This window comes from Ovis canadensis, chromosome 10 (assembly GCF_042477335.2).
Source record: "Ovis canadensis isolate MfBH-ARS-UI-01 breed Bighorn chromosome 10, ARS-UI_OviCan_v2, whole genome shotgun sequence".
Classification (NCBI taxonomy): domain Eukaryota; kingdom Metazoa; phylum Chordata; class Mammalia; order Artiodactyla; family Bovidae; genus Ovis; species Ovis canadensis.
In genome coordinates this window covers 88398360-88415647 of record NC_091254.1, presented here as the reverse complement: position 1 = coordinate 88415647, position 17288 = coordinate 88398360, and the positions used below count along the sequence as shown (strand labels likewise).

At 39.5% G+C, this 17288-nt stretch overlaps 1 protein-coding gene across 1 annotated transcript in view; it reads right to left on the bottom strand.

Moving 5' to 3' along the window:
• The window catches only part of IPO5 (importin 5), a 59078-nt gene extending 44941 nt beyond the window's left edge, over positions 1-14137 (bottom strand). Inside the window, exons 1-3 of the mRNA XM_069602403.1 lie at positions 13791-14137; positions 13316-13395; positions 1520-1631 (exon numbers count right to left, since the gene is read on the bottom strand). The gene's annotated coding sequence lies outside the window, so the exon portion shown is untranslated. The remainder of the gene's footprint in view (positions 1-1519; positions 1632-13315; positions 13396-13790) is intronic.
• Positions 14138-17288: the final 3151 nt, after the last annotated feature.

The window sequence follows — 17288 nt, the reverse complement described above, 5'->3', positions numbered from 1 at the left end:
TGGAAAGCTGTAAGTTTCTGTCACCTGGGACTTGACATCTAGGTAGTTTAGGAAATTTGAAGTTTGTGAGAAGGCATGGTGCTGACTGGCCATCAGTCTGTTTATAAAGCTACAGGAGCAAAAGAGAGTCTCAGAATCCTCTCTGGTTGCTGCCCTTGGTTTTCTGGGCTTCTACGCGGATGGGCCTGTCCTAGAAATGGGCGGAGGCTGGAGAAATGAGGCTTATGACACTTCTGTGAAAGCTCCTGTCAGCTGTGGTAGAATTTGGTCTTGTCTGTCATTTCTGGTTCATTAGGTGCTGAATGTAAATAAAGTAAGATTCTCCCAAATGAACAATTTGTAATTTTTTTTAAAGCTGCCGCAGGACTCCAAAAGAACCTCAGTTACTTATCCTGGTAGTTGTAAGCACGTGGGCATTCTGTATCACGACTCATTATGAGAGTCAGTTTGGATGATCTAAATGGAAGTATTATCATCTGTAACTGTACACAGGTTTAAGGTGATGATATTATTTATAAATGTTTATTTTATTAATAGCTAACATAACATACTGAAAAAAAATGTTGGCTGTGTTTCCTCACCTGTCAACTGGGAATAATACTTCTTCATAGGAGTGTTGTAAAAGCTAGGATAACATTTGTCAATGTACATAGTGTGGCATCTGCATCGTATTTACTTGGCAGTTGCAGCTATTAGTAGTTAGATGGATTTGGGTATTGAATAATAAACAGGCCTTAAACAATTACTTTTAAAGCTACATATGATATAAATGTATAATCACATTTCTGTGTGTATAAAATATATCTGTGTAGTTTCTATTAGTCTTTCAGTTATACAAATTAAAATAGTACGTGGATGAATTAAAGAATAGTTAGTAGACACTTGGCTGATAAAGAAGATTTCTAACTCTTTTCCATTACTGATGTTATCAATTGCCTAGATGAGACTGAGCAGAAAAAGTTAGAGCTGTTGAAGAGCTATTTACTCAAAATAAAAAATGCTGAACAGTTCACATTTCTTCTGCTGCTTTTTATCAAAATGTTCAAGCCCCTATCTGAAGCAGTCAGTTTCAGTCAGAGCATGCCAGCCAGGGGTGAGTGAAACCTGATTCCCAAGGGCACTGAACACAATAGGCCCTCAGCAAATTGCTGAATTGAACACATGCAGGGGAACTTTGGACTCTCATAGCTTTATATATGAAATTCACTGTATGTCTGCAGGTGGTTGATTCATTTTAGGGAGGCAGTAGAATTTGGAGGCTAGGCTTCCAGGCTCCAGAGCCAGCCAGAAAGAGACTTCACAACTTACATGCTGCTTGATCTTGCCCAAGTTAATTAACTTTTCTTAGCCCCAGTTTCCTCTTCCATAAAATGGAGATAACAGAAGCAGCTTTCACCATGTTTTAAAATACTTGTCATAGTGCCTGGCACAGAGCAAATGCTTAATAAATGTTACAAATCATTACCAATGCAGATTCAGTTGCTCAGTCATATACATAACTCAAATGAAAATCAGTTACCTTATAGTGCTCTCCGTTGCTTCCAGTTTTCCGGACTTGATTCTCAGGGATTGGGAGACATGGTACAGTACTTTCTGAGCAGTGTTCCTTGCTTAGGAATTTCCTTTCCCTGCTGGTTTGACAATAAATGGATTGGTGAACCTTTAGAAGGTAAGTAAGACTCCAGATTTAATCCTGTGGAATAAACCGTTATGGGTTAAATCAAGGACTGGTTAAGAGATGGGGGAGATGGAAGACTATCTTTTATTATTTAGATATTATTTTCATTTAAATGTGCTAAATGGATTTTAAAGCCATCATTTGCTGCAATGTCTCAATACCTGAGACAAAATATAGTTAGCACAACAGTTTAGTTTTTAAGTTTACTGTGGTTCCTTAGTTTAATGTTGTTCCTTAGGACACAAATAGGTTAAAAGTAAAAGAATAGAAAAAGATATACATGCAAACAGTATCTGAAAGAGGGTTGAAATGGCTATATTAATGTTAGAGAAAATAGATTTTAAAATGAAATTGTTATCAGAGACAAAGAAGGACATTTTATGATAAAAGTGTCAATCAGTCCTGAAGACTTAACAATTATAAACATATGTACCTATCCATAGAGCTCCAAAATACATGAAGTAAAGCTTTAATGAACTGAAGAGGGAAATTCAATAAAATAGTTGGAGACTTCAGTGTCAACTTTGAATAACGAATAGGACCACTAGGCAGAAAAGCAACAATAAATAGAAGACCTAACAGACATCCATCTGTAGCACTCCATCCAATGACAGCAAAATATACATTCTTCTCAAGTGCGTGGGGAGCATTCTCCAGGATTGATCATATGTTAGACCATAAAACAAGCTACGGTGGGTTTAAAAGGATCGGAGTCCTTTGAAGTATGTTCTTCATCCACAGTAAAATGATATTAGAGCTCAAGAACAAAGGAAATTCACAAATAAAGTACAAATTAATCATCCCACTCCTAAATAACAAGTGGCTTGAAGACAAGGTCACAGGAGAAATTAGAAAGTGCTGAGATGGAAGAAAATGAAAACATAAGATACCAAAACTTAGGGGATACAGGGAAAACAATTTTCATAGGAAAATTCAGAGTTGTAAGGATCTTTATTAAAAAAGAAGAGAGATCTCACATCAATAATCTCATTTTCCTGAAAATAGGAAAAGGGCAAACTAAACCCAAAGTAAGAAGAAGAAATAAAAAGAACGGAAATAAATGAAATAGAAAAACAATACACAAAAAATTTTTTATTCTTTGAAAAGTCAAAAAACTGACAAACTTTGGGCTTGGTTGACCAAGAAAAGAAGATTCAAATTACTAAAATTAGAAATAAAGAAGAAGGGAATTCCCTTGTGGTACAGTGGTTAGGACTTGGTGCTTTCACTGCAGTGGCCCAGGTTCAGCCCCTGGTCAAGGAACTAAGATCCCTCAAGCCTTGTGGCACAGCCCCTCAAAATAAAATAAGACAAGAGGGAATCACTATTAAACTTTCATAAATAAAAAGAATTATAAGGGAATACTATGAGGAATCGGAGAAGGCAATGGCAACCCACTCCAGTACTCTTGCCGGGAAAATCCCATGGATGGAGGAGCCTGATAGGCTGCAGTCCATGGGGTCGCTAAGAGTCGGACTCGACTGAGTGACTTCACTTTCACTTTTCACTTTCATGCATTGGAGAAGGCAATGGCAACCCACTCCAGTATTCTTGGCTGGAGAATCCTGGTGGGCTGCTGTCTATGGGGTTGCATAGAGTTGGACACGACTGAAGCAACTTAGCAGCAACTCTGAGGAATCATATGCTAACAAATTAAATAACCTAAATCAAATGGGGAAATTCTTAGAAAATCTCCACTTTGAAAGTAAATTCAAGAAGAAATAGAAAATCGGAATAGAAAAGAGATTGAATTAATAATTAAAAAAAAACTTTTCACAGAATTCCAGGACTCACTGTAAATTCTACCAAACATTCAAAGAAGAGTTAGCTCCAATCCTTCTTAAACTCAAAAAACAGGAGTGTAGTGAACACTTGCTTTTTCTGTGAGGCTAATGTTGACCTGATATCAAAACTAAAGACTGATAGCTCAGGAGAACCACTTACCAATATAAATATTGATATGAAAAAAGTGAAAGTGAATCCAGCAACATATAAATAGGATTATATACTATTACCAAGTGAGTTTCACCCAGGAATGCCAGGTTGGTATAACTTAAGGAAATCAATCAATGTAATATATATCATAGTAACAGAATAAAGTACAAAGATCACAGTGTCATCTCAATGATGCATTGACAGAATCCCACACCCTTTCGTAATAAGAAACACTCAACTAGGAAAAGAAAGAAACATCATTAAACTGATAAGAGCCATTGATGAAAAACCCACAGCTAATATCATGCTTACTGGGTGGAAAAATCAATGCTTTCTCCCTGACATCAAGAATAAGAATGTCCATTCTTATCATTTCTATTTTACATTGTACTGGAGATTCATAAATGACATGATCTTGTATGGAAAAAAATCCGGATGAATCCACAAAAATGCTAGTAGAACTCAGCAAGCTTGCAGAACACAAGCTCAATGTACAAAGATCAATTACATTGCTATAAACTAGCAATGACCAATCAAAACAATGAAATTAAGGAAATCCCATTTATAACAACATCAAAAATAATATACCCAGGAACACATTTAACAAAAGAGTAAGACTTGTACACTGAACATTATAAAACATAGCTAAAAGAAATTTATAAAGAGCTAAATAAATGGAAAGATATTCCATGTACATGAATTGAAGACTTAATATTAAGATGGCAGTATTCCTCAAATTAGATTCAAGGCAGTAACTATTAAAATTTCAACTTCTTTTTTTTTTTCATAAATGGGCAAGCTGGTCCTAAAATTCATATGAGTTGCAAGAGACTACAAAATAGCCAAAACATCTTGAACAAAACAAAAGTTGGAGGACAAACACCTTGATTGTAAAGCTTACTATAAAGCTACAATAATCAAAACACAGCAGTACTGGCATAAGGATAGGCATATATAGATCAATGAAATTGAGTGGAGAATCTAGAAATAAATGATACATTTGTGGTCAGTTGATTTTTGACAAGGGTGCTGTGATGGTTAATCTTATGTTTCAACTTGACTAGGCTATGAAGCCCGGTTGTTTGGTCAAACCCTAGTCTAGATGTTGCTGGGAAGGTATTGTGGATGTGAGTAACATTTACAATAGTTGATCTAAGTAAAGCAGATTACCCTCAGTATGTGAGTGGGTTTCATTCAACCAGTGGAAGGCCTTGATAGCAAAGACAGGTTTATAGAAGAAAAAGCAATTCTGTTTCAAGATGGCAACATAGGAAAGCTTGCTAGCTTGCTCTAGATGACAAAATCAACTTTTATCTGAATTTCCACTTGTTGGCCTGCCCTACGATTTACAGACATGCCAGGCCTGACAATCATGGTAGCTAATTCCTTAAGATAAATCTCTCTATCATGTAGGCTAATGGTTCTCTGGAGAATGCTGATATATACAGGTACCAAGACCATTCAATGTGAAAGAACACTCTTTTTTAACAAAGATTGCTGGTACAACTTGATATTATCTTTTGCATGATATCCACATGGAAAAGAATGAAGCAGGACTGCCAGCTTGCACAGTGTGTAGACCTCAAAATGAAGCACAGATCTAAATGTGGGAGCTAAAACTGTAACTTTCTTGGAAGAAAACATGAGATCAAATCTTCATGGCCTTGAATTAAGCATTGGTTTCTTAGATGTGACACCAAAATCACAAAAAGACAAAGAAAAAAAAAAAACAGATACAACTTGTGTGCTTGCAAGGAAACCATCAAGAAAATTAATCCATAGAATGGGAGAAATATTTGCAAATCATATAGCTGTTAAGAGACTTACATCAGAATGTATAAAGAACTATAAAACTCTATAGCCAAAAAAAACCCCCAAACTAATAAATGAGCAGAATATTTAAACAGACACTCCACCAAAGAAGATATATGAATACAGATAGCTTTAAGTACATTAAAAGATGATCAACATCCTTAATTATTAGGGAAATGTATGATGAGGTACCATTTCATACCCACAAGGATGACTATAATAAAAAAGACAACAGCAAGTTCTGGTGGAAAGATTGGTGTAGAAATTGGAACCCTCATACACTGCTGATGGGAATGTAAAATGGAGCCGTCAATTTGGAAAACAGTTTGACAATTCTTTAGAAGTTAAACAGAACTACTATATGACTCAGCAATTCTGCTGAAGTATATCCTTGAGAGAAACGGAAATGTGTATCTACACAAAACTTGTACATGAATGGTCATAGCAACATTATCCGTAATAGCCCAAAAGAATTAACAATCCAAATGTCCATCAACTGAGGAATAGATAAAATGTTGCTTGTCTACACAATGGAGATATTATTTGGCAATAAAAAAAAAAGAAATACTGACACAGTGTATAACATGGATGAACCTTTAAGACATTATCAGTGAAAGAAACGTAATGTTAAAAGTCATATATTTTTTGGTTACGTGGTTATGAAATTTCCAGAATCAGCAAATTCAGAGAGACTGAACATGGACTAGTGGTTGCCAGGAGCCGGGAGGTGAGGGGGCTGAGTAAGAGAGAAGGGGAGGGAATGTGGAGTGACTAGTAATAGGTCTAGATTTTCTTGGGGGAGTGAAATGTTCTGGAATGTGATTGTGATGATGAATGTGAACCTCTTGTAAATATACTAAACACTCAACTGTGCACTTTGAAAGAGTGAACTTTATGGTATATGAATTATACCTCTGATAAAATGGATATTTAAAAAAAATGCTTTTCCTTAGAAAGATGAAGGAAATTGATGCAGATTTCAAGTACTGATTTTTTTTCCTATTTTTTTCACAATATATGTAGTTCTGTTCAGAATATATGGATGGCATTCATAACTCTCAAACCTGAGCACTCCTGAACCAATGTCTGGGGGCAAGAGGAATGGGGAGATTCAGATGAGATTTAGTCTGTATATTTTCCTCTCCATTTACTTGCTACTTGTGGCAAATACCTTACAGTTTGGACACAATGACATATATATTTTAGTTCACATATTATGATGCTATACAGAGTGCAATATTAATTGTGACATCAATTCACATCTCAAACTTGCATCCACTGGGAAGGTAGATTTTTAACAGTCCACAGTTAATAAGGAAGACGTGAAAAAAAACTTAATAAAAAGTTCGTATTCCTCAATCCTACTGACTCTATGTGTAGTACCTCTTCGTAGCATATTTTACTACATTAGTATTTATTTAACACACATTTCACTTGTGCATTTATTTAGCAAATACTTTATGGGAACCTTCTCTGTACTAGATACTGCTAGGCTGTGGGGATTCAGTGGTGAGTAAATGAACCTTCACAGAGTATGTAATCTTTTGAAAGAAGTCAGACAATAAAGAAAACTGAGTAGATAGTTTCTTATTGTGACAAGTGAAAAGAAGGGGATAATGGGATCAAGAATGACTGGGGTGGAGCTGAATCTCCACCCAAAGGACACAGTCTTCTGAGGGGGGGTGACATTTGAGCTGAGACTTGAATGAAAAGTGAAAGTGAAAGTGAAGTCGCTCAGTCGTGTCCGATTCTTTGTGACCCCACGGACTGTAGCCTACCAGGCTCTGAGGAGCCTCTCAGTCCATGGAATTTTCCAAGCAAGAGTACTGGAGTGGGTTGCCATTTCCTTCTCCAGGGGATTCCCAACCCAGGGATTGAACCCAGGTCACCCGCACTGCAGGCAGACGCTTTACCATCTGAGCCACCAGGGAGGCTTGAATGATGAGGCAACAAGTGAAGAAATGGGGAAAATTCCCTTAAGCCAGGGAAAGGGCTAGTACAAAAGCCTTGAGGCAAAAAAGACTGTGGTATATTCCAGCAAGGAAAGAAGGGTACAGCTAGAGGGGAGTCAGCTGTACAGAGAAAGGACTGGGAGCTAAGCAAGGACTAGATGACCACAGGCATTGTGATGGTTCAGTGGTATGACTTATTTTAAGTGGAATGAGGAGCCAGTGGGTTAAGTAAGGGGTACGACTAGAAAACAGTTTCAAAAGATCATTCTGGCTGCTATGTAGAGGAAAGTGAGGAAGCTGCGAACATCAGGAGGTCATTGTTGTACTCGAGGTCAGAAAAGGTGGTGGCTTGCAATACTTTTCTTACGAAATAGGGCAGGAGGTAGGGTGCAGAGGCAGACCTGAAATATATGCAAGTTGAGGGCCCTCTGTAAGAAAAATGAAAACCCGAACACAAAATGGGGTGCCTTGCAAGGGTCCGGTGCGTGGGGAAGGCATGGCAGGTGAAACTTCACAAGCGTTATGGTGGATCCTTCTCTGATGAAAATGAGATGGACGAATCAGGCATGCCTAGGTTTGGGGTCTGAGAACTGGTGATGGAATTTAGATGAAGATCTTTTAAGGGTAAGGTCTGGAGAGAAGAACATAAGAGTTGGGTTTTGTTCATGGTGAATTTGAGATGCCACTAGGCACCTGGGTGACAATGTCCGGCAAGTAGTTGGACAGAGAGGCCAGGCGATCAAGGGGGAGGGCAGAGCTGGAAATACCAACTTCAGCCATCACATTCACGGCATTTAAAGCTGTGGAAGTGGGTGACGTTGCCTGGGGAAGAGAGAAGGGGGCCAAGGACTCAGCCTTGAGACATCCTAACACTAGAGGTCAGGCAGGAGGTTTCTAATTGGTACATAACACACATATCATCATAAGAGGGAACTGGCACAGTGAACCTGTCCCCTCATATTCTAATTTCCTTTGATCTGTTTGTAAGGGCTGTTTTAACATCTAGGACTCCACTAAGGGTGAAAATAAAGGTAGTCAAAGGAACAAGTAGGTACAAATGTTAAATGTCAATTGCACAACATTTTATTTGAGGGGATTTAAAAAAAAGATTTTGTTTGATGTGGACCATTTTTAAAGTCATTACTGCTTTTGTTGCAATATATTTACTGTTTTCTGTTTGGGTTTTTTGGCCCATGAGGCATGTGGGATCTAGTTCCCTGACCGGGGATCAAACTGGTGCACCTGCAGCATTGGAAGGTGAAGTCTTAACCACTGAACCGTGAGGGAAGTCTCCCTATTTTAATTCTTCATGTTTCAGGAGATGTAGTAGTGGTGGTGGTGCTGAGGAAATACTATTTTCTCTAAATCTTCAACTATCAGCCTTCCTACAATCTCATCTACTTCTCAACCTCACTTAGAAATCATGCTTTAACAATATGGAATTAAAATGATCATTTAAGGAAGTTAGATCAAATCAAAACTAAGACATAAAGCTGTTATCTAAATTTTGTTTACACTTAAGTTTTTGCTTGATCATCAGAGATAATAGTCCAGGCCCTTTTAAAGAACATAGAAAGTAAATGGGAATTAGTTGTTTGTCAGTTGCTTCATTTGCCATTATTTTCTCCCATCCTGAAGGCTGTCTTTTCACCTTGCTTATAGTTTCCTTTGTTGTGCAGAAGCTTTTAATTTTAATTAGGTCCCATTTGTTTATTTTTGCTTTTATTTCCAATATTCTGGGAGGTGGGTCATAGAGGATCCTGCTGTGATTTATGTTGGAGAGTGTTTTGCTTATGTTCTCCTCTAGGAGTTTCATAGTTTCTGGTCTTAGATCTTTTATCCACCCCTGTATCCGAGACAGCAAAAGAGACACAGATATATAGAACAGTCTTTTGGACTCTGTGGGAGAGGGAGAGGGTGGAATGATTTGGGAGAATGGCATTGAAACATGTATAATATCATATAAGAAATGAATCGCCAGTTGAGGTTCGATGCAGGATACAGGATGCTTGGGGCTGGTGCACTGGGATGACCCAGAGGGAAGGTGTGGGGAGGGAGGTGGGAGGGGGATTTAGAAGGGGGAACTCGTATACACCTGTGGCGGATTCATGTTGATGTATGGCAAAACCAATACAATATTGTAAAGTAATTAGCCTCCAATTAAACTAGATAAATTTAAATTAAAAAATTTTTTTTGAAAGGAAAGTAAAGGGGAAGATTCAGGAAAGTGTTCTAATTTCTATATGCCATGTCCAGTAACAGTGACATTGAAACTGTATTATAAGAATGCTTGTGTTAGATGTAAAGAACAGACTTTTGTACTCTGGGAGAAGGCGAGGGTGGGATGACTTGAGTGAATAGCACTGAAACATGTATATTACCATATGTGAAATAGATCGTCAGTCCAGGTTTGATGCATGAGACAGGGAGCTCAGGGCCGGTGCACTGGGCTGACCCTGAGGGATGGGATGGGGAGGAAAGTGGGAGGGGGGTTTAGGATGGGGGACACATGTACATCGATGGCTGATTCATGTCAATGTATGGCAAAAACCACCACAATATTGTAAACTAATTAGCCTCCAATTAAAATAAACAAATTAATTTTTTAAAAAAGAATGCTTGTATTACATGAATTCACCTCTACCGCAGCCCAAATATTTCCTCTTAAAACCTGACTACAGATAGAAAATCTTGATAGAACTCAGTTTAAGGTGGGACTATTGGTACTTATATATAAACACTATCATTATAAAGGGATTTTGTTATATGTTATAATTTAGGCTTATTATAATAAGTTACATTTATATGTGTGTGTGTAATTTGTTGTTCAGATCAGTGGCTCAGTCATGTGTGACTCTTTGTGGCCCCATGGACTGTAGCCCATCAGTCTCCTCTGTCCATGGGATTTCCCAAGCAAGAATACTGGAGTGGTTTGTCATTTCCTTCTCCAGGGGATCTTCCCACCCCAGGGACTGAACCTGTGTTTCCTGCATTGGTAGGCAGATTCTTTACCACTGAGCCACCAGGAAAGCCTTTATATGTGTGTGTGTGTGTGTATGCACATATATGCGTATGTGTGTATATATGTATATAAATTGAGAAAGGAGTACATCAAGGCTGTATATTGTCACTTTGCTTATTTAACTTATATGCAGAGTACATCATGCAAAATGCTGGGCTCGATGAAGCACAAGCTGGAATCAAGATTGCCAGGAGAAATATCAATAACGTCAGATATGCAGATGATACCACCCTTATGGCAGAAAGCAAAAAGAAGTAAAGAGCCTCTTGATGAAAGTGAAAGAGGAAAGTGAAAAAGCTGGCTTGAAACTCAATATTCAAGAAATGAAGATTATGGCATCTGGTCCCATCACTTCATGGCAAGTAGATGGGGAAACAATGGAAACAGTGACAGACTTTATTTTCTTGGGCTCCCCAAATCACTGTAGATGGTGATTGCAGCCATGAAATTAAAAGATGCTTGCTCTTTGGAAGAAAACCTATGACCAACCTAGACAGCATATTAAAAAGCAGAGACATCACTTTGCCGACAGAAGTCCATCTAGTCAAAGCTATGGAAAAAAGCTGAGCACCAAAGAATCGATGCTTTTGAACTGAGGTGTTGGAGAGGACTCTTGAGAGTCCCTTGGAAGCTGAAGCTCCAATACTTTGGCTGCCTGATGCAAAGAACTGACTCATTGGAAAAGACTCTGAAGCTGGAAAACACTGGTGGCAGGAGGAGAAAGGGACGACAGAGGATGAGATCGTGGGACGGCATCACTGACTCGATGGACATGAGTCTGAGCAAGCTCCGGAAATTGGTGATGGACAGGGAGGCCTGAGTGCTGCAGTCCATGGGGTCGCAAAGAGTCGGACACGGCTCAGCGACTGAACTGAACTGATACATAACTTCATACGGTGATAGGTTATAAGACATATTAAACCAAGGTAAGGAGATATAAGTAAAAGAAAGAGGCACTGTTTTTAACAGGGTGATCAAGGGAGAACCTTTCTGAAGAGGTGACATTTTAGCACCCAAGAATGGGTTGCTTCATGGAAATCAATTTTCAGAAGAAGAAACAATATTTTAAAGATTTGTATTAAAAACGCTCAACCATTGTTTAGATCAGATTTAAAAATTCATAATAATAGCTAACAAGAAAGGTTTCAATTTCTTTCTGTTTTTGTGTGAACTTTCTATACTTTATCTCAGTTGATCCTCATCTTTAACGAATGAGGCTTCAACCATTTTGTCAAGAAAAAAGTGTATTGGGGTCAGAATAAAACTGGTTCCAACTACAGCTCCACTACTAACCAGCTACAATTGCTGACCTGGGCCCCTGGAGCTTCCCTAGGCCTTCATCTCTTCATCTGTAAATTGGGAGAGTTGGCCTAAGTCCCAAGAAGTCTTTCTAGCACCAAGGTTTGAGGATAATTAAGTCAATTATCTCACTGTCGTTGAAACAGATGACTACAGAGGGCACTTAGAGGTGCTTGTCCTGAAACAAAGTTGTTCTGCACCTCTGGGATTTGAGGTCTTATACCTGCCTGGCTTTTAGAAGTTTTCTCTTTTTCGTTTTTTATTTTTCCTGTCAGTTCAGCTGCCACTTCTTATGAGTGAGTGTGTGAGTAATAGTCGCTCAGTCATGTCCAACTCTTTGCGACACCCATGGACTGTAGCCTGCTGAGCTCTTCTGTCCCTGGGATTCTCCAGGCAAGGGTCCTGGAGTGGAGTGCCATTTCCTTTTTCAGAGGATCTTCCCGACCCAGGGATCGAACACGGGTGTCCTGCCACTTTTCATAGCTGCTGACATAAAACGACAGCCGTCTCCTTCTCAGCTGCTCTCATCATCTGGTTTGCTGTGGACTCTGGAGACTGAATAACCAAGGATATTAAATGGGATATGAAATAGGGAAAACTGAGTATATTTTCTGTAGAGTCCCGTGCATGAACTTCACTATTATTTGGCCTCTCAGATATTTTTCACTGAGGGCTTCCTAACTGCACTCCAAATGTTTAAGCAGGTGCAGACACAATGCCCCAGCACAAAGCTGCCTCTCACTGCTAGTGTTACAGAGGTTCCAATATATATATGTTTAAACACATTTTAAAATGTGGAGCAAAACTGTTTAGGGAGGCCTAAATTAGAACTTTAAATAATAAGAGCACTGCCATTGACAAGTCGCCTGCATCTAATAATTTTCCTTGTAATTTTGGCTTTTTTTTAATACCTTGCTGGGCTTCCCTGGTGGCTCAGATGGTAAAGCGTCTGCCTGCAATGTGGGAGACCTGGGTTTGATCCCTGGGTTGGGAAGATCCCCTGGAGAAGAAAATGGCAACTCACTCTAGTACTCTTTCTGAAAAATTCCATGGACAGAGGAGCCTGGTAGGCTACAGTCCATGGGATCGCAAAGAGTCAGACACGACTGAGCAACTTCATATACCTTGTTAGGATATTAAGTTCTCGGAGAAACAGTTAAGTAAGATAGTCCATCAAGTAAGTAGTCTTTTGACTACTAAGTGATTTACTTTTCCTGCAATGAAAATGAATTATGTTATCCCTCCTTTACTAGCCTCTAGTCCCTGAAAATGAAAATAACATGTCCTCAGCCTCTGAAAGGAAGCAGCCAGAATGTATAGAGGCCTAGGACGGAAATTCTAAAGAGTTTACACAGAGCTTATCTTGAGATGCTTGAGAAATGAAAGACGCTAAGAGTCAAACTGCTTTTAAGTGCTTATTTCCTGTGGGAAAGTCAGGTGGAAAATCCTGGTGACTTGGATTTCAATCTATTGACGACTGGAAGGTGAAATGATCAAGAAATGAATATCATCACTGTAGAAGAAAATAGTAGATACTTTTTGTTATAAAGGAAACAAAGAATGCAGTTAGCAGTGGCCAGAGATAGAACAAAATGTATCTGATAATTTTAGTCTTACTTGGGTGCTGCAAGGATACGGATCAGGGGAAACAGCCGTGCCCATACATAGGTCCTGGAAAGGTTTCTTCCCGGAACCACCTAAATGAAACAAAAACGCACTTCTAACTCTTTCAGGATGGCCACCCAGATCACTCGGGCAATGGTCTACATTCTTTTGGGCAACTCTAACCAAATGATGCTTCCTTAAATACACAAAGGCGGTCAACAGCTAATTTAAGACACAGTCTCAAGGAATAACTTGAGGTCACAGAATTCACATTCTTTCTTTCTTGGTTTCTGTCTAATCCATTCTCAGAATCACTTTTTCTGGCCTTTCCTCCCTTGTTGTTACCACTATGGGGACCACAAATGGGGAGAAAGTGAAAAGACCCTGCAGGATCTCACACGAAAGACTTGCTCTCCAGAATCTCCTGAATTTGTCCTCACTATGAATTGAGTTTTTCATTTATATCTCAGGTCCAGGGATGACTTACCGTAGTAGTCAAAGCTGTTCTCAGCACTATGATTGCTCCAGTCGTGGGATGTCATTAATCCCACAGTTCCGACCTCATGGCTCAGAGACGTTACCATGGAGACTGCTGACTACCATTGTGACCCGCTGCAGGTCAGCAGTGCCATGCTGCTGGCCCCCGTCAACTTGCCCACCATACAAGCTTCCCAGGCTTTCAGCCGTTCGGTTATTATTAGCTGACCCAACTGTTCCCAAAGCCACAGAAGGGACAACTCATGCGGTTGGGGGTTACTCAGACTCCAAATATATCAACAACTTCAGTTTTGAAACTACTTAGCTTCTTGACCTAGGATTTCACTTCTACTACTCAGTACTGAAAAGAGAAACTGGTTTCTCAAGTAGATAGAGACAAATTTATATAGAAGCAGAAGGCAATGCCCTATTAAATAAGTGTATGGTATTTTGGTCTATAGTTTAAGTTCTTATATGATATTTTAATTGATCAAATTCGGCCTAGATTGTCCTTGATAACCTAGTTTCACTGTGTTTAGTATTTCTTCTGTTTCCTAATTTTCATCACTAATGACTGAAAATCAATTTTTTCAGTTTATAAAATTGTTTCATAAAAAACACATGCACACCCCTTTGTAAAGGTCACTTTTTTTCCCCCTTGGTAAAATGTGAGGTCTCAGCATTTTCAAGGTTTCCTTGCCAATCCTGAAAGTTCTTTGGTGCCAATTTCCCACTTCTTTTTCCTCAGTTCCATCACGTGTTATTTGTTCTAATGTTTTGGCTCCTGAGCAGGGCTCATGTCTGTGAGGTGTCCTCATGGCATTTTGCTTGAGGATCCTACCAAGAGTCCAAAATCAGAAGTTATACAGGTTAAGAATCAATGCTTGATCACAAGGTGATCGTAAGATGTATGACGAACATATTAAAGGAGTGAATCTCAGCCATTCCTTCAGCCCCCAGAAAAGTGACCAGTTGCTGGCTGACCCTGGCTGCCCTGGCGGGCCTTTGGGCATTTCAAACCAATACCAAAGACTGTAATCTGGGGACTATCTATTGATTTCTTCATCAGCAGGTGCAACTGATGGAAAAATAGTTGAGTAGGGAGCATCATAGTGGTAAGGGTAGGCTAGAAAATCAGGTATAGAGGGACTTGGGGTGGATGCTTTGCATTATGGCCTTATTTGCCTTCTAGTCCATGTTAGGCAGGGGCTTCCCAGGTGGCTCAGTGGTAAAGATTCTGCCTGCAATGCAGGAGAGGTGGGTTCGATCTCTGGGTCATGAAGATCCTCTGGAGGAGGGCATGGAAACCCGCTCCAGTATTCTTGCCTGAAAAATCCCATGGGCAGGGGAGCCTGGCAGGCTACAGTCCATAGGGTGGCAAAGAGTCAATATGACTGAAGTGCCTGAACTTGCATGCACCACGTTAGGCACAAAATGAGCCATAAGAATCTTGGCTAATCAGAAAACATCGTGATCTCTTCTTCTTTTTAAAATGTAAACCTTCTAATGATTACTTAGATACAGTCTCCATTTTCACTCAACAATAGGTTTGAATCCTTTAAGCTGTTCATGTAGGCTTCACCACTTAAATTCTATTTGAGCTGGTGATGGGCATATTAGTGATGGATAATGTAAATATCTTCCGTTCTTGAAAAAAGAAAAATTCCTGTCACTCATTCTTAAATATTCAGTGAGCTCATACTGTGTTTAAATGATCAACTGTGGTGCCTTCACTGGCCCCAGGTCACACCTTTTTACCCTAAATTCTCAAACCTCAAACTATTCCATCTACGCACTCACAACCTGGTACATAGGAATGCAGAGCCTACAGACTTAAAAAAAATAATTAAAACAAATTTAAATGTTCATTTGTATTTTTTTTTAAATTTTTAATTTTTTTGACCATACCGTGTGGCTGCAGGATCTTAGTTCTGCAACCCAGGATTGAACCTGTGCCCCCTGCGGTGGCAATATTCAGTCCTAACCACTGGGTGCCCCCTGTGGTGGAAGTATGGAGTCCTAACTATTGGACCCCAGGGAAGGGCCTAAATGTTCATCTTTAAATTAAGTGACATGAGAACTCAGAGGAAGGGAATGGACTGGAAGCAAAGTGCTGGCTTTTCCCTGCCAAGACTGTACCCTTCACAAGCATGTCTATAACGAGACCCTGTTGAATTGCTTTTCTTGGGATGTATATTTTCATGCTACATCATACATTTGGTGGAACAACGTAGCTACCCTCTTAGCTGGCTGAAGATGGATCACCCCATAATGTAATTCAGACAAAAACTGGGTTTATTTTTTTCAAAGGCCATGGGAAGTTAAGCACATCTGCCCACTGGCTCCTTTCTGGGCCAGGTTTTGCACCGATATGGAAAACCTGTTTTGCAGGACTTACAGGCAAACTGAGGACTTTCCTGAAAGGCGTCTCCATAGCTCTTCTAACTCGAAAGTTCATCTCTGCAGGAAGTGGGGACCTTTTGCAACATTTTATTCCTCATCTTTCCTTCTATAAAATTCAAACTTAAAATACAGAAATTCTTCCAAATTGTAGATTCATGGAACCAGAATTGGAACAATTCTAATTCATGCAATTAGGACTCTTATATAATAGAGGATCTGATCTGAAGCAACCCAGAGACTAAGAATCTAATCTGTACTTAACCTGTCAATTTTTTTTTTTAATGAGCAAAGGATCTGAATAGAACTTTCTCCAAAGATGACACACAAATTACCAATAAACCAGGAAAAGATGCTCCATATCATTAATCATTAGAGAAATAAGAATCAAAACCACAATGAGATATCACTTCACACCCACTAAAATGGCTAGCATCAAAAAGTCATAATAACAATGTTGGTGAGAATGCAGAGAAATTGAAACCCTCTTACACGACTGGTGAGAGTGAAAATAGGGCAGCCACTTCGTAAAACTGTCTTGCAGTTCCTTAAACAGTTAAATGTACTTGTTATCATTTGACCCAGCAGTTCCACAATCTTGGTACATACCCAAGAGAAATAACAACAGATGTCCTCACAAGAACTGGCAGATGAATGTTTTCAGCAGCATTATTCACAAAGGCCAGAGTTGGAAACAACTCAAATACCTGTCAACCGATGAACAGATAAGCAAATTACCGAACAGATTGCATGGTATATCCATGCAATAGAGTATTATTTTGGCAATGGAAAGGAATGAAGAGGGTATCCCCGGTGGTCCAGTGGTTGAGAAACCACCTTGCAATGCTGGTTCGATTTCTGGTCTGGGTAGATCCCACATGTCACGGGGCAACTAAGCCCGTGAGCCACACTAACCACGCCTGCACTCTGGAGCCCGTGAGCACAACTACTGAGCCTAAGTGCCCAGAGCCCGTGCTCTGCAACAAGAGAAGCCACCACAGTAAGAAATCTGCATGCCACAACTAGAGAGCAGCCCCTGCTCGACACAACTAGAGAAAGCCCATGTGCAGCAACTAAGACCCAGCACAGCCAAAACTAAATAATAAAT